The sequence below is a fragment of the Triticum dicoccoides genome, chromosome 6B, assembly GCF_002162155.2.
Source record: "Triticum dicoccoides isolate Atlit2015 ecotype Zavitan chromosome 6B, WEW_v2.0, whole genome shotgun sequence".
Classification (NCBI taxonomy): domain Eukaryota; kingdom Viridiplantae; phylum Streptophyta; class Magnoliopsida; order Poales; family Poaceae; genus Triticum; species Triticum dicoccoides.
Window position 1 is genome coordinate 67,829,350 of NC_041391.1, and position 13,172 is coordinate 67,842,521.

Consider the following 13,172-nt stretch of genomic DNA (forward strand, 5'->3'; position numbering starts at 1 on the left):
TAAAAGATAAAAAGAGCGACACACTTGGGAGCCCCTGGTGTGGTCGAACCGCACTCTGGGTCTGTTGTGGTTGTGCCTCTCCCACTATGCCCATGGTATCTCCAGGGCGTAATTATGTACGCGGAGAGTTTTTCTTACAATTGAGCGAGGGCTGGGGTTGAGGCCGCATTGCTACGCGCACTCGGAACGTGCCAGGTGGTCTTGGTTGATATTGCTCCGGGCGCGTTTGGCCGTGTCCGGTCGTTTAACGGCCGGACTCGAAAATTGCCTTAAAAGGCTGCTCTGTACTTCTGCCGCGAGAGCCGCTGTATGTTCCTCCGTTCGGAGGGAGCGTTCCGTGTTTCCATTGACCGTGATGACTCCACGAGGGCCTGGCATCTTGAACTTGAGGTATGCATAATGTGGCACCGCATTGAATTTTGCGAATGCGGTTCGTCCGAGCAGAGCGTGATAGCCACTGTGGAACGGGACTATGTCGAAGATTAATTCCTCGCTTCGGAAATTATCCGGGGATCCGAAGACCACTTCCAGTGTGACTGAGCCTGTACAACTGGCCTCGATACCTGGTATGACGCCTTTGAAGGTTGTCTTTGTAGGTTTAATCCTTGAAGGGTCTATGCCCATCTTGTGCACTATATCCTGATAAAGCAGGTTCAGGCTACTGCCGCCATCCATCAGGACTCTCGTGAGGTGAAATCCATCGACGATTGGGTCTAAAACCAATGCGGCAAATCCGCCATGGCGGATACTGGTCGGATGGTCTCTTCGATCGAAAGTGATCGGGAAAGAGGACCATGGGTTGAATTTTGGGGCGACTGGCTCCATCGCGTATACGTCCCTTAGTGCATGCTTCCACTCCCTCTTGGGAATATGCGTTGCGTATATCATGTTTACCGTCCGAACTTGAGGGGGGAATCCCTTTTGTCCTCTGTTGTTCGGTGGCCGGGTCTCTTCCTCGTCATCGCTGTGTATCCCCTTGTCACTGTTTTCGGCGATTAATTTGCCTGCCTGCTTGAATACCCAACAATCTCTGTTGGTGTGGTTAGCTGGCTTTTCGGGGGTTCCATGTATTTGACAAGAGCGGTCGAGTATTCGGTCCAAATGGGACGGGCCCGGAGTGGTTCTTTTGAATGGCTTCTTCCGTTGACCGGGCTTGGAGCCTCGGAATCCGGCGTTGACTGCCGTATCCTCATTGTTGTCGCCGTTAATGCGGCGTTTGTTTTTGTTTCGACGCAACCTGCCATTGCGGTCCTTGGTATCCGGACTGCCAGCGTTTTTGCTGAGGTTGTTGCTGCGAGCTAGCCAGCTATCCTCTCCCGCGCAGAAGCGGGTCATGAGTGATGTGAGGGCTGCCATGGATTTCGGCTTCTCCTGTCCTAGGTGCCGGGCCAGCCACTCGTCGCGGATGTTAAGTTTGAAGGCAGCGAGGGCCTCTGCATCCGAACAGTCGACGATTTGATTTTTCTTTGTTAAGAACCATGTCCAAAATTGCCTGGCCGATTCGTCTGGCTGCTGGATTATGTGGCTTAGGTCATCTGCGTCCGGTGGTCGCACATACGTACCCTGGAAGTTGTCGAGGAATGCGGCTTCCAGGTCTTCCCAGCATCCAATTGACTCTGCGAGCAGGCTGTTAAGCCAGTGCCGAGCTGGTCCTTTAAGCTTGAGCGGGAGATATTTGATGGCGTGAAGATCGTCGCCGCGGGCCATATGTATATGGAGGAGATAATCCTCAATCCAAACCGCGGGGTCTGTTGTGCCGTCGTAGGATTCGATATTAACGGGTTTAAACCCTTCAGGGATTTGATGATCCATTACTTCGTCAATGAAGCATAGTGGGTGTGCGGCGCCTCTGTATTGAGCAATATCGCGACGTAGCTCGAGAGAGCGTTGTCTGCTGTGTTCGGCCCGGCCGGAGTAGTTGTATCCGGCGCGACGGTATTCGTCGTGGGTCTTGGGGCGCCCACGTGATCCATAGATAGATCTGGATTGTCTTGCCTTGTACTCCAATATATCTTGCAAGTCCGGCGCATTCCCCCGTGGCTTCATGCTTTTTTAGCGATGTTGGGGTACGGTTTTGGTGGAGGGCTTGCATGCCTCTCTGTCGCAGCCACGAGGTGGTCGGTCTGCCGTATTGTGCGCTAGTGATGCAAGTTTGTACGCTTCCTCCTCTAGTCGGGGGAGCAACTTGCATTTTGGGTAACTTTTGGAGGGGCGTTCGAGTTCATACTCTTCGGCCGCGAGGACCTCGGTCCATCTGTCGGCCAGTAGGTCTTGATCAGCTTGAAGCTGTTGCTGCTTTTTCTTTAGGCTGTTTACCGTGGCCATTAGCCTGCGTCTGAAACGCTCTTGTTCGACGGGATCCTCAGGCACGACGAATTCGTCGTCGTCGAGGCTTGCCTCGTCTCCGGAGGGAGGTAAGTAATTATCATCCTCGACCTCTTCGTCTGCCGCCCTCTCGTGAGGGCTTGCTTCTGCCTCCTCCTGTGCTGGATCGTGCTGGAGGGGGTTGTCTTCGGCACTTTCCGGGGTGCTATTATCTCCTGTGCCAGAATCTCCATTCTTGCTGTGGCGGGATTTAGAGCGGTGCCGCTGACGTCGGAGCTTGGGCTGTTTCTTTAAGGAATCGGCCTCCGCTGCTTCTTCGCCATCCCCATCTTTTGGGGTGTCCACCATGTATATGTCGTATGACAAGGTAGTCTTCCAGTGTCCTGTAGGCACTGGTTCTTGATAGTCTCCGGCATCGTCGTCCATACCGTCGATGTCTTCGGGGTCGTAGTCGAGTACGTCGGTTAGATCGTCGACGGTGGCTACAAAGTGGGTGGTGGGTGGGCTCTGAATTTCTTCGTCGTCCGCGTCCCAACCATCCTGGCCGTAGTTCGGCTAGGGCTCTCCGGATAGTGAGAGATGCTTCAGCGAATTTAAGATATCGCCGAAGGGTGAGTGCTGAAAGATGTCCGCAGCGGTGAATTCCATGATCGGCGCCCAATTGGATTCGACTAGCAGGGGCGCAGGAGGTTCGGAGTCCGGCAGGGAGTCCGGCACCTCGGAGTCATGAGCTTTATGCAGGACAAGGTAAGTGTTCGGCTCCATCGCCGTAGAAGTTGCAGCTCCCAAGGCGGTGTCCAGCCATCCGTCCTCGATCTGAGCGATCGGCTCCGGACTATGGGTCGGAGCGGATTCGTGTGCGGCCTCCAAGGTGCTGTCCGGCGGCAGAGTTAGGTCGTGCCCATCGTGACAGCGCGGCATGCTCGGCTGTGGCTTGGATCCATCGAAGATCAAGTCCCCGCGGATATCGGCCGTGAAGTTTAGGCTTCCAAACCTGACCTGACGGCCAGGGGCGTAGCTTTCGATCTGCTCCAGATGGCCAAGCGAGTTGGCCCGCAGTGCGAAGCCGCCGAATATGAAGATCTGTCCGGGGAGAAAAGTCTCACCCAGGACTGCGTCGTTGTAGATTGAAGAGGCCATCAAGCCTATCGGTGACGACACAGAGGAACTCTCAATGAAAGCACCAATGTCGGTGTCAAAACCAGCGGATCTCGGGTAGGGGGTCCCGAACTGTGCGTCTAGGCGGATGGTAATAGGAGACAAGGGACACGATGTTTTACCCAGGTTCGGGCCCTCTTGATGGAGGTAAAACCCTACGTCCTGCTTGATTGATATTGATATTGTGGATGTTTACAAGAGTGGATCTACCACGAGATCAAGGAGGCTAAACCCTAGAAGCTAGCCTATGGTATGATTGTAAGGGTTATTGTTGTTATGTCCTACAGACTAGAGCCATCCGGTTTATATAGACACCGGAGAGGGCTAGGGTTACATAGAGTCGGTTACAATGGTAGGAGATCTACATATCCGTATCGCCAAGCTTGCCTTCCACGCCAAGGAAAGTCCCATCCGGACACGGGGCGAAGTCTTCAATCTTGTATCTTCATAGTCTTGGAGTCCGGTCGATGATGATAGTCCAGCCGATGATAGTTCGGCTGATGATGGTAGTCCGGCTATCCGGACACCCCCTAATCCAGGACTCCCTCAAGTACCTTGGCACCTTTTGCTAAGAAGCAATAGGTGGGAGCATAGTCATCGACGCTCTTGTCAGCAGAGTTGGGGAGGTCATTTTCTTCAGTGTTGAAGATGGACTTGCTGATGTAAGTAGTAGCAAGAGCTAGGCTCGCCACACCAGAGTCTGACTCCTCAGACTCCTCCTCTTCCACATTTTCCTCAGATTCAGCTTCAGAGTCCATTTCCTTGCCAATGAATGCACGTGCCTTCTTGGAACTACTCTTCTTGTGAGATGAAGACTTTGAAAGATTTTGATGATGAGGACTTTGAAGATTTGTTCTTCTTCTTTGAGTCATCATAGTCCTTATCCTTGTACTTGTTCTTCTTTGATTCCTTTTCCCACTGAGGAGAATCAGACATGTAGTGACCAGGTTTCTTGCATTTGTGGCAAGTCATCTTCTTGTAGTCACAGGATGAGGAATCATCACTTCTTGAGGATTTTACAAAGCGACCATGACAAGAGAACTTCTGGAATTTCTTCACGAGCATTGCTAGCTCCTGGCTCAGTTCTTCAGGATCACCAAGGCTGCTACCAAAATCTTCACCGTCAGATTTAGAGACTGACTTGGCCTTCAAAGCACGTGATCTTCCATAGCACGGTTCATAGAGATCTTTCTTCTCAACAAGCTGGAACTCATGAGTATTTAGCCTCTCAAGGATATCAGCGGGATCTAGTGACTTGTAGTCTCCTTGCTCTTGAAGCATTAGTGCTAGAGTATCGAATGAGGAATCAAGTGATCTCAGCAATTTCTTCACCACCTCATGGTCGGTGATGTCAGTGGCACCAAGTGCTTGAAGATCATTTGAGATGTTAGTGAGGCGATCGAAGGTTTGCTGAACATTTTCAATGTCGAGTCTTTTGAAGCGGTTGAAGAGATTGCAAAGAACATCAACTCGGGAGTCACGTTGAGTGGAGACTCCTTCGTTGACCTTGGACAAGCTGTCCCAAATCAGCTTAGCAGTTTCCAAAGCACTCACTCTGCCATACTGTCCTTTACTCAGATGACCACATATGACATTCTTCACTTGAGAACCAAGTTGCTTGAATCTCTTCACATCAACATCATTCACAGACGGAGTGACTGAGGGGAGATCGTTATCAATTGCTTCAAGATGCATGCGCATCTTGTTCTTCCAGTAGGGGTAGTCTGTCCCATCAAAGGTAGGACACCTAGCCGAGACCTTGATCATTCATGTAGTCGACATAACTAAAACTCCGGGTGGTTAAACCAAAATCACACAGAACAAGGGAGTACCTTGCTCTGATACCAATTGAAAGTGCGTTATATCGACTAGAGGGGGTGAATAGGCGATTTTACAAATTCATCACTGATGAATTTCTAGGTGAAGAAATTCCTAAGCAACGACACACTAGCAGCAGAATAAGTACTTAGGTATAAGCATAGCAGAGCAACAGCATAGTCATCATGATGAAATGAAAACAAGCACAGAGTATAGATAGTATGAAAACAGGATAAGCAGGCTGAAGGCAGTGAGACTGAAGAAATAGGATTGAGGAATTAGAGAAAGTCTTCAGTTAACATCTTCAAACAGTAATGATCAGGTTCATCAACACATGAATGAGGAAATGAAAGAGTTGAGGAAATTGAACCAGTTGGCTTGGTGAAGACAATGATTTGATAGACCAGTCCAACTGTTGTGACAGTTGTATGTCTGGTTGGAGCGGCTGAGTATTTAAACTCGAGGACACACAGTCCTCACCGTATTCTCCTTGAGCTAAAGTCATACAGACCTCGACCAATCACTCGTGGTAAGTCTTCAGGTGACTTCCAAACCTTCACAGACTTGGTTACTCGGCAATCCACAATTCCTCTTAGATGCTCAGACCATGACGCCTAACTGTCTGGAGGATGCACAGTCCTCAAAGGTAACAAGCATTGGTTCCACACAGGAACAATCTCTTCAGTGATGCTCAATCACTTTCGGTTTGTAGGTGTTTGGGTTTTTCCTCACTTGATGATTTTTGCTCAAAGTCCTCGGAGGATTGGATGCTCTCAATGACAAGTGTCAGTTTCTCTTGGAGCAGCCAACCAGCTAGTAGTTGTAGGGGGGCGGCAATTTATAGCCTAGGGAGCAGCCCGACATGATGAGACATAAATGCCCTTCAATGATATGACCGTTAGGTGGGAAAATATTTTGGGATAGCTGGCGCGTAGCACATCAATGGTCAGATTTGAGGTTCAAATTTCTCAGGGCTATCATGTTCCTCACTGTGTAGGCAATCCGCACTGCGAATTCCTAACTCCTCAGTCAGAACAAATTCCTCAGAGACCAGAAGATCTTCATCTCTGTCACTGAAGAAATTGACCGAACTGATATGAGATTTCCAATGGCTTCACTCGAAAGGATTGGGTAGGTGTAGGATTTTGAGATGAGCATCACTTGGAAATCAGTTTCCTTAGTATTACCTCGACCCCCTTTAATAGTACGGTGTTTCCTATGACTCAAGAAAGAGAAAATGAAACTACAAAAACAAAAGTCTTCATGCTTCATAATCGTCGCATAAATATCCAAGTCTTCAAGGTCACATCAATTTCTTCACTTTCAAAGTCTTTAGGATACCAAAGTCTTTAGGTGAAGACATTCATTTTTAGGGGTCGACTTTCATCATAAATATCAAAATCCTCATCGACTTATAGAGCCTATGTACACTCACAAACATATTAGTCCCTTAACCTATAAGTCTTCAATACACCAAAATCACTAAGGGGCACTAGATGCACTTACATGCTCCATCTTCTTAACACAAAGTATTTATCATGCACAACTCCGATGACAAGCTAAGCAATTGGTTCATATTTTTTAACGCGCTTCAGCTTTTTCAACCCCCACGCAATACATGAGTGCAAGCCATGGATATAGCACTATGGGTGGAATAGAATAGGGTGATAGAGATAATATAGAGAAGACAAAAAGGAAGAAAGTCTCACATTGACGCGACTAATCAACGGGATATGGATATGCCCATCAATTTATGTCAATGCGAGGAGTAGGGATTGCCATGCAACAGATGCACTAAGAGCTATAAGTGTATGAAATCTCAAATTGAAAACGAAGTGGGTGTGCATCCAACTTGCTTGCTCATGAAGATCTCGGGCATTTGGGGAAGCCCATCATTGGAATATACAAGCCAAGTTCTATAATGAAAAAATCCCACTAGTTATGAAAATGAAACATAGGAGACTCTCTGTATGAAGAACATGGTGCTACTCTGAAGCACAAGTGTGGTAAAGGATAGTAGCATTGTCCCCTCTCTCTTTTTCTCTCATTTCATTTTTTTGTTTTCTATTTTTTACTTTTCCCTTTTTTTCTTTTTTTGTTGGGCGCTTTTTGGCCCCTCTTTTTTTCGCCGGAGTCTTACCTCGACTTGTGGGGGAATCATAGTCTCCATCATCGTTTCTTCACTGGGGCAATGCTCTAATAATGATGGTCGTCACACTTTTATTTACTTACAACTCGATACTAGAACAAAATATGACTCTATATGAATGCCTCTGGCAGTGTACCAGGATGTGCAATGATCTAGCATAGCAAGGATATCAAAAAAGGACAATCCATGAAAATATCATGCTAGCTATCTTACGATCATGCAAAGCAATATGACAATGAACGCTCAAGTCATGTATATGATGATGATGGAAGTTGCATGGCAATATATATCGGAATGGCTATGAAAATGCCATAATAGGTAGGTATGATGGCTGTTTTGAGGAAGATATGATGAGGCTTATGTGCGATAGAGTGTATCATATCACGGGGTTTGGATGCACCGGCGAAGTTTGCATGAACTCTCGAGGTGAGAAAGGGCAATGCACGGTACCGAAAAGGCTAGCAAATTGCGGAAAGGTGAGAGTGCATATAATCCATGGACTCGCATTAGTCATAAAGAACTCACATACTTATTGCGAAAGTTTATTAGCCCTCGAAGCAAAGTACTACTACGCATGACCCTTGGGGGATAGATTGGTAGGAAAACACCATCGCTCGTCCACGGCCGCCACTCATAAGGAAGATAATCAATAATAAATCATGCTCCAATATCATCGCATAATGAGAGACCATACGTGCATGCTTCGGGAATCACAAACCTTAACACCATTATTCTTACTAAACCACAATCATTCACTAGTACCTCCCACATATTACCATCTCTATATTGCAAAACTACTGCAAAGAGTCAAACATATCATATTCAGTGATCTACAAGTTTTATGTAGGATTTTATGACTAACCATGTGAATGACCAATTCTTGTCGACTCTCTAAATAGATATAAGTGAAGCAAGAGAGTTTAATTCTTTCTACAAAAGATTTTCCCATGCTCTAACAAATATAAGTGAAGCAAAAGAGCATTCTACAAATTGCAATTTTCTATTTGTAGAGAAACATGCAATCCAAACTTCAATTGATATAAGTGAATCATATGAAGCATTCTATAAAGCCATACTCAAAAGATATAAGTTAAGCGCATGAAGCATTCTATAGATCAACCAAGGACTATCTCCTACCAGCATGGTGGACAAAAAAAGTGAAAAATAAACACAAAAGATGCTCAAAGAATTTACGCATATCATGTGACAGAATACAAATATAGCTCCAAGTAAAATTTCCGATGGTCATTAGAAGAAAGAGAGGATGCCTTCTGGGGCATCCCCAAGCTTAGTTGCTTGGGAGTCCTTGAATATTACCTTGGGGTGCTTAAAGCATCCCCAAGCTTAGGCTCTTTCCACTCATTATTCCTTCATCCACCGTGACCTCGCCCAAAACTTGAAACTTCAATCACACAAAACTGACAAAACCCTCGTGAGAGTCGTTAGTATAATAAAGCAAATCACTACTTTAAGTACTGTTTCCAACCCATTCATATTTTATTTTTGCATTATAACTACGGTGCTCTAACTTCACCACGGCTTCTATCACCGATACAGTCCATAGATTCATCAAAACACGCAAAACAATGCATCAAAAACAGAATCTGTCAAAAAAACGAACAGTCTATAGTAATCTGAACATTAACCATACTTATGTAACTCCAAAAATTCTGAAAAATAAGGAAAAAATAAAAAATTTGCATAGCAGTACTGTGTAAAAAATTCAGAAACTTTTGACGTTCGAGTAAAAAAATTAAATTCACGCACCATAGCCAAAGTTTCTGTTTTTGCACTACACATACCAAACGAACAATCTAATCATCCTAAAGGCAAATCTTGGCACATTATTTTTATAATACAATGGATTTTTACAAGGGATATTATTTTTGTTGAAAAGTTTATGTAATTCAAGATCTGTAAAGTTTCCATGGGCATGAACGAAGTTCAAGGAGCTCCGCCACTTGAATGGTGCTCGTCTTTCTTACTTTCACTTTTCTTTTTGAAAAGTTTTAGGTTCCCTTCTATATTTTTTTGGTTTTAAAACTTTTTAAAAGCACACTACAAAATAAAATGACTCTCTAAAACTTTCAGGTTGTCTCCCTGACAGTGCTTTCTTTAAAGCCATTAAGCTAGGCATATAGTGCTCAAGTAATTGATCCACCCGGATCCCGAGGTATATCAAAGCCAATTTTAATCAACAATGATTTGTATTTTAGTAGTGAGCACAAAGTAATATATATATATATATATCATGCAACAACGAATTCTAACTCTATTCCTATGCATCGGCATGTCATAAAAGAACAATTCATGCACATCAAGTAAGGGCCAATACATAGCATAAGCAATTTCTTGCAATTTTATTGTATTGGAAACATAGAGAGGCGGAGATGTAGTTCCTCTCTCATAATAATTGAAAGTAGGAGCAGCAAGCACATCCATACTATATCCATCAAAATCATCCTGTGTAGTGGTGAAACACAACCCATCAATATAATCCTTAATAAGCGCAAAATTCTCCGACATAGTGTAGTTGGGAGATTCAAAAAGATAATAGGACTATCAAGTGTGGGTGCAATAGCAACAATTTCATTGTTAATATAAGGAACTATAGCAATTTCATCTCCATAAGCATAATTCATATTGGCATCTTGGCCACAAGCATAGCAAGCATCAAGTTCATCAAAAAGGGATATTTCAAATGAATCAACGGGATCATATAATTTATCATAGCAATCATCCTTTGATAAGCACAAAGGGAAATTAAATAATGTATGAGTTGAAGAGTTACTCTCATTAGAAGGTGGGCACATGTAGCTAATCCGCTCTTCCTCCTTTTGTTCTTCGATCTCCTCGCCATCTTTTTCATCCAATGAGCTCACAGTGTCATCAATTTCTTCTTCCATAGATTCCTGCAAAATACTATTCTCTTCTTGAACAGCGGAGACTTTCCCAATAAACTCATTAATATCGGTATTACATTCATAATTCTCTTAGCAATATTGAAGTATAGCATAATTTCCAGGTCTGTAAACATCATCATCAAAATTTCCACACTTTTCAAACAAAGATTCAATTTCATAAGCACCCTTAAAAGCAATGAATTCTTATATTCGTTCCACATCATAGTAATCATATATACCATTATCATAAGAAGCCAAGGTTTCATTATCATTAAATTTACATTAAAAGGAAAGGTGTGGAGCCTTCATCCTAGAGCAACAAGTATAATCATATCTCAAGAATAAATTCCAAGCATACCAATGCAACATTTCAATCTGATCCCATAACAGTTTCCCTTTTTGATTCAAGCGATAATCCCAAAAGTATTCACGTTGATCCAACGTGTCTCCCATTATCAAGTTGAATGGGGTTTTCTCAGGATTATCAAAGTAGTGCATAATATTTTCCACATAATAAGCATCGAGGGATTTAGGAGGTTCCCCATCTCCATGAGTAGCAAGTACACCTATTTTTTTGGTATTTCATGTTCCATATCCATAACTAAAGATAGAGAACAACTTATGACAGAAAATAAAATCTACTTAGTGATAAAGCAAACAAGCACACACGAGAATATTCACCCCATGCTATTGCTCCCCGACACCGGCGCCAGAAAAAGGTCTTGATAACCCACAACTATATGGGATCAATTGTAGAATTTCTCAATAAGTAAGAGTGTCTAATCCAACGAGGAGCTAAAGGTAGAACAAATATTCCCTCAAGTTCTATCGACCACCGATACAACTCTACGCACACTTTACGTTTGCTTTACCTAGAACAGGTATGGAACTAGAAGTACCTTGTTGGTGTATGATAAGTTTGCAAGATAATAAAGAGCACATAAATAAAAGTTAGGGGCTATTTAAATCAAGAAACAATTAAGTTAGTTTTAGTAGAGAGCTTTTTGTCACAAGAAAGTTATTTTTCCCTAGGCAATCGATAACTAGATCGGTAATGCAATTTTATATGAGGGAGAGGCATGAGCTAACATACTTTCTCTACTTGGATCATATGCACTTATGATTGGAACTCTAGCAAGCATCTGCAATTACCAAAGATCATTAAGGTAAAACGCAACCATAGCAATAAGTATAAAGTCCTCTTTACTCCCATACGCAACAATCCACTTACTCGGGTCTATGCTTCTGTCAGTCATGCCACCCACCATAAGTGAATCATGAACATGTTGCAACACCCTACAGCGGGGATCCCTCACGCTTGTGCGACACGGAGAGCACCATAGGACAACACCAATAATAAAGCATACAGCTCAAACCAATCACGATCATCAATCAATCCACACGACAAAACAGTTCTACTCAAACATCATAGGATACACACTATCATTGGATAATAATATATAGCGTAGAGCACCGTGTTTAATTAGAGATTAGAGCAGGGAGAAGGGGTGTTACGCCACTGCATATAGGGGGAGAGAGTTGGTGATGACGGCGGTGAATTTGTTGGTGTAGATCGTCGCCGTGATGATGGCCCAGGCGGCGTTCCGACGCCGCCGGGAGAGAGGGGGAAAGAGCCCCCCCCCCCCTCCTTCTTCTTATTCCTTGGCCTCCCCCCTAGATGGGAGGAGGGTCTCCCCTCTGGTCCATGGACTCCATGGCGGTGGAGGGGCGAGAACCCCTCCAAGATTGGATCTATCTCTCTGCTTCCTTCTATTTCCGCGCTCCTGTTTTCTGGCCTTTCACCATTTCTTAAATTCCCACAGATCGGTAACTCCGATTGGGCTGAAATTTTAACACGATTTTTATCCATATATTAGCGTTCTTGCGGCTGAAGAAGGGCACCAACCGCCTTAACGGGTGGCCACAAGCCTACCGGGTGTGCCCAGGGTAGGGGGCGCCCCCTAGGGCTTGTGGGCGCCTTGGGCATCGTCCCGCGTTGATTCTTTCTTCCAAAAATCACATATATTCCAAAATAAATCTCCGTAAATTTTTATCACGTTTGGACTTCGCTTGGTATGGATATTTTGCGAAACAAAAAACATGCAACAAACAGGAACTTGCACTAGGCACTGGATCAATATGTTAGTCCCAAAAAATAATATAAAAATTTACAAAAGTATATGAAAGTTGTATAATATTGGCATGAAACAATCAAAAATTATAGATACGATGGAGGCGTATCCGGGCGCAAGGGAGTTCACCGAGTTCTTCCTTGCGGCCGGCTACCGCCAGCTCCCCGGGGGCTCTCCAAGGTGTTGGGGAACGTTGCATAAAATAAAAAATTTCCTACGTTCACCAAGATCAATCTATGAGTTCATCTAGCAACGAGAGAGAGGAGTGCATCTACATACCCTTGTAGATCACGAGCGGAAGCATTCAAGAGAATGGGGTTGAGGGAGTCGTACTCGTCGCGATCCAAATCACCGGAGATCCTAGCGCCGAACGGACGGCACCTCCGCGTTCAACACACGTACGGTTAGCGTGACGCCTCCTCCTTCTTGATCCAGCAGGGGGGAGGAGAGGTTGATGAAGATCCAGCAGCACGAGGGCGTGGTGGTGGATGCAGCAGGGATCCGGCAGAGCTTCGCCAAGCGACTACGGGAGGGAGAGGTGTAGCAAAGGGGGAAGGGAGGCGCCAGGTGTTAGGTTTGGCTGCCCTCCCATCCCCCCTCTTTATATAGGGACCCCAGGGGGGTGTCGGCCCTAGGAGATGGGATCTCCTAGGGGGGCGGCGGCCAAGGGGGGAAACTTGCCCCCCC